This window comes from Magnolia sinica, chromosome 19 (assembly GCF_029962835.1).
Source record: "Magnolia sinica isolate HGM2019 chromosome 19, MsV1, whole genome shotgun sequence".
In the NCBI taxonomy this organism is placed as follows: Eukaryota; Viridiplantae; Streptophyta; class Magnoliopsida; order Magnoliales; family Magnoliaceae; genus Magnolia; species Magnolia sinica.
This window is the reverse complement of record NC_080591.1, coordinates 56607262-56613078: the sequence shown is the minus strand read 5'-3', so window position 1 is coordinate 56613078 and position 5817 is coordinate 56607262.

Genomic DNA, 5817 nt, shown 5'->3' with positions numbered 1-5817 from the left:
TCACTGGGATTAACCTCTTGGCACCTCATCCATGCATCCTTGAAGTCCTCGTCCTTGTCATGTAGCTTATTGAGGCAGTCAAAGCCGACCACCTCATGCTTATTATAACAAGTAGTGATGCATGAAGGCTAAGTGTATCAGCCACCTTGTTCTGTTGCCCTAACTTGTGCTTTATAATGAAGGTGAATTCCTGCAAAATGTAACCCATGTAACATGCACATGATTCACGTGAGCCTGACTATTAATAAACTTTAAGGCTTGATGGTCAGTGTAGAGAACAAACTCTCTTTGAATTAGATAATGCCGCAATGTCACAACGCTTGAACAATTGCATACAGCTCAAGCTAATATGTCGACCACTTATTTCGGGCTTCGCTGAGTTTTTTGCTGTAGAAGGCTATTGGCCTACCTTCCTGTGATAAGACTCCTCCAATTCCGACATATGAGGCGTCACGCTCAACCTCAAATAATTTTTCGAAACTGGGAAAAACCAAGACCAGTATCGTGGACAATCAATGCTTGATTTCAGCAAATCTTTTGTCATCCTCATCAGTCCACTAAAATGGCCCCCTTTTCATGCAATCTGTAATAGGTACGATTATTATGCTGAAATTTCTCATGAATCAATAATAGAAGGTCGCTAACCCGTGGAAACTCCTCACTTCATGAATATTCATTGGGATCGGTCATTCCCTGATGGCTCATACCTTTTCATTATCCACACAGATGCCCGTGGATATCACAACAAATCATAAGAACAACAGACTGTCCGTTAAAAATTGTACTTCTTCAAGTTAAGGTACAACTTTTTAACGTGTAAAACCTTTAACACCTACCTGAGATGTTCCATGTGCTCCGTCTCATCCTATCTATATATCAGGATGTTTATCAAAATATACTACTACAAACTGGCCAATGAACAGCTTTAACACTTGATTTATCAAATGCATAAAAGTGCTTGAAGCGTTTGATAGACCGAAAGGCATAACCAGCTACTCATACAATCCTTCCTTGGTCTTGAATGTCATTTTCCACTCATCATCGGGCCAGATACGAATTCGATAGTACTTGCTCCTCAGATCTAGTTTAGAAAATACCTTGGCACCTTCTACCATATCGAGCATGTTATCCAACTGTGGTATTGGGAACCAATATTTAATGATAATCTTGTTAATTGACCGTCTTTTGACACACATGCACCAGCTCCCTTCTTTCTTAGGTGTTAACAATGTTAGCACGGAACATGCGCTCATGCTCTGTCTCAGAAGACCCTTACGGATCAACTCCTCCACCCACGCCTGAAGTCTCTGACACTCTTTCGGACTCATCTAATAGTGAGGGTAGTTGGGCAAGCTAGCCATAGGGACGAGGTCTATGTGATGTTGGATATCTCACATGGGAGGCAATCCATCGGGTATCTCTTCAAGCCAGATTTCCTTAAATTCATTCAGCAACGACCTTAAACTTAGGGGAATATTTAAGGGCTCTGATTCCTCATCCTTTATCACTATGGCGTACGCCTCACATGTTTCCTTGGATTCCTTAATGAAATCCCGAATGGTCAGGATGGAATTCCCCTCCACTTTAGAAGATTAGGGGTAGTTCTCTGGTGCTATAGGCGCAAGGACCATCTTTCGACTATCCATGATGAAGGCATAAATATTATCTCATCCTCGGTGGGTCGCATCACGGTCTAACTGCCATGATCGACCAAGTAACATATGGTATGCCTACATGTTGATCACGTTACAAAGTATTTGATCCTTATAATTTTTACCAATTGAAAATGAGATAGTGCATTGTTTAGTTACCATAATCTCGTTCACCTTTTTTATACAGCCAATTGAGTAAGGGGAAGGATGTTTTGTCGTATGTAGCTGCAACTAGTCCACCATCACTTTTAAGACGATGTTCTCGGTACTACTACTGTCTATGATTATATCATAGACCTTGCCATTAATGGTATACCGTGCATGAAATATATTGTGTCGTTATGGATGTAACTCCTTCCGTGGAGTGTACAATAATTACCTCACAACCAAGGATTCGCCATGATCCTTAGTCAACCATTCTTTATCACTAGCTCATTCCTCAATGTCTTCTTCATCTTCATAAAATTCAGTGTCTTCTTTCGTTAATGGTCAAGTGGATTGCGGCGCATTAAGGGAATGTGTTCAATAAGTGACCATAGTGGTAACAAGTGTTCGGCCTTGGCTGACCATAAGGATTTGAAATCCTACTCGGACCCATTGCAGTGGGTGTCACACGTTGAGGCCTAGATGGATTGCTTCCCGTGTCACAATTTGCGGTTGCAAGAGGTTGAAGATGTCCTCCTACTGGTTCCTTTCTTCGTGCTAACGATGAATCCTGCGTAGGACCCATCATGGGGGGCCAAGTTGAAGGATAGGGCCAAGTAGGGACTCTTGCAAGCTGTGTTTTCACTTTACCAGCCAATTGAACCACTTCATCCACGGTCCCGACCGGGTGCATCTGAACTCGATCCCTAATTGTTGATCGTAACACACCTATAAACCGTGTTACCTTCTGTGATTCGATTTTCGAAAGGTCATTTCGTGTTGCCAACCGCTGGAATTCTTCGTTAATCGGTGACAATTTTTCCTGTCAGCAATCTTGGTATTGCTGGAATGATACATTCTCGTAATCACTAGGGATGAATTGTAATCAAAGAAGGCATCTCATCCGTGGCCATAATCGGATGAGTACCTTATTCTGTTGGGCACGTGAGAATTGTAATTGCTCTTACCATGCAGAAGCACCATATTTAAATTTTAATGCTATTAAATTTACTTTTTCTTTTTATGTTCTGGCACATCCATGTAATCAAAATATCGTTCTACTTTGGCTAACCAATCGAGGAAATCTTCTATATGCATTAAGCTATTAAAACTGAAAAGTTCGACCTTACCTCGATAGTCTCTTTCAACACGCTCTAGTCGATCGCCTCCATCGACTGGTTTTTGAGTAAAGCCGTCATTGAGGTCCTCGTTGTTAAAACTCAACTCATCTGGGGTACCCCTACGATTAACCTCCAGAAGTATTTTATGGACATTAAGGTTACGAAAATCAAGGTTATGTCATATAACGATCACGTGCGGTTGAGCATCGCCTTGGGCTCGGTGCGGAATTAACATATCCGCAAAATGGTCGAGGGTTGCCTGTAGCCCTTGTATGGTCAGCTAACTTTTTCGGTGAAAAGCTTACATTCTTTCAAAAAGATAAAAAATCCTTAGATCACCGTTCATGGAATTTTGGTCCATTCCTTTGTTATTTGCCATCGGCCCGAGGAGAGTCCTCGCTCTGATATCAATTGACGTAGGGATGGACGTGATGAGGTCGATCATTGTCTTCCTCAGGGTATAATTACTCTGAATCCACAGAGCTTCTCTGGACTCATCCAGAGATTCCTCAAATCCACGAGAAAAATAGAAATAAATTCTAATAAATTCAAAAATAAATTGATTGATGATAAAACTGAATTTACATTAATTTAAATAGTGATATATAGGAAGAAGTTTCAGAATCAAACTCCTACTCAAATTCCTTAAAAAATGTGACTTACTACTTATAGACGGTCATGATTTCTACTAGATTTCATGGTTTTCGACCAAAAATAGTAAGTGTCCAATTTAGCCTAACCACGTTATTCTCCTAATTTTTCTAAGCCCTTTTCATGTTGGGCAGGACTTCTAAAACTCATTGGATGAGGAGTTATGATCAAACTAAAACTTATTATAAATAGTAAAAACGAAATTAAAAAGGATTTTTGAGCGTCGATTTGATGAAATCTCACAAATACAGTATGGGCAACCCCGCATGGAGGGGTTGGTTGGCTAAAATAGCTTCTCTTACCCTAAATTTATATATGGTATGTCAAAAAACTCATTCTAGTTTGCGAGATACACCTGTCTTAAGAATCTGGCGGTCCATATAATTTTTGCCTCTTATCCAAAGTTCCCTGGTCCATCTTGGTCATGAAAGTGTCCGCCACCCGCTCTACATCATCAATCCCAAGCATCCTGCTTTAGAAAATGCAAAGCCTACAATTAGGACTTGGTTCGGAGATCCTAACCTGTTATTAGTTAGATTCCCTTTGTTGAGTATAAATAGAAAATCTTCTCACATTAACATCGGCTAACTACAACTTGAACGGTCCAAATTTAATTACTATGATGCCTAATCTGCAATTTCTAAGTGCTTGCATATCATCCACCGAATACGAAAATTAGATGGGCTGAAGTAACTTTTTATTGATAGGCACTCGTTAATTGAATCAAGACCACTGGATTTTCATTTTGATCCATCTAATAAATTTTCACCAATCTGATTGTCTGATTTATAAGAGAAGATTGCTTCTTCTTCTTCTTTTTTTTTTTTTTCCTTGTTTATAATACATCCAAGTGATTACCCATAAATTGGACGGTCCAATTTTAATTACTGGCTTGTGACATATCCCATTTCTAAGTGACCAACATCATCCAATGTATCTTCTCGGGTTAAAATTCTGGTCGCAGGTGTGGCATAAAGTAGCTATATGACCGTACCGCGTGTATAAAGTGGAAGCAGATTGCGTCCTGTCCCGCCTAAACGGAAATCTGTCCAGGCAGGGGATCTGTGGGGCCCACAATATGATGTATAGGTTTTATCTACGCCGTTCATCCATTTTTTTTCAGATCATTTTTGGCTAATGAATTAAAAATTAGACAGATCCAATGCTCAAGGGAACCACACCACAGGAAGCAGCGTGATAATGATGAACACAGTTGGAACCTTCCTACTGTAATGTTTATTTTCCATCCAATATGTTCATAAGTTCATATATACCTGTATTAATGGAAAAAAAAAAAAAACCAAATTTCAGCTTGATCCAAAACTTCTGTGGCCATCAAGAAGTTTTTAATGGTGAATATTCAATCTACACTGTGTGGTCCACTTGAGCATTGTATCTGTCTAAAATTTTCAATCACACTATAAAATGATCTGAAAATATAAATGAACGGCGCAGATAAAACCCATACATCACGGTACGCCGCACATAACCCTTGTCTGAACCGTTTCTGTCCAGGCGGGAGCAGGACCCAACTGCTTCCGTATAAAGTAGCAGCTGTGGAATCTCCCGCTTTTCATGGAAAGAAGAAGTCGCAGAGTCGGTGGATCAGGGAACACCGAGGTCAGTAGATCTGTGACTGTGGGGCCCACCTTGATGCATGTATTTTATATCCACGCTGTCCATCCATTTTTCCAGCTCATTTCATGCCACTAGAAAAAAAAAATTGAAGCACTTCAAAATCTCAGGTGTACTACACCAAATGAAACTGTGGTGATTGAACGCCCACCATTAAAAACTTAGTAGGGCCCACAAAAGTTTTGGATGGAGCTGATATTTGTGTTTTCCCTTCATCCATTTGTGACCCAATCAACAGGTTGGACAGAAAAATAAAAAGATAACGGTGGGCCCTAGGGAGGTTTTAATAGAGTGACCGTTGTAAAATGCTGAAGCATTATTGATAGTGAAAGATGGTTGAGATATAGAAGTAGCTAAGAACAGTTGATCAGCTACATTTTCTGGGCCAGGGATCATTCAAGATATTTTCCAGTAATTGGACGTTCCAGATCCGTTATTTGGAATTGATACCATTTACTGAATGTGATTCAACTCACACTGGATTCTTGTTAGATATTGAAACTTTAGTTGCTGTGGCTTTTCCTTCTCAACTAAGCAAACCAAGTAAACAGAGAAATCCATCATCTTTACGAAGGATAGGAATATTACAGACAAGGAAGAACTTCGTTGAGAGA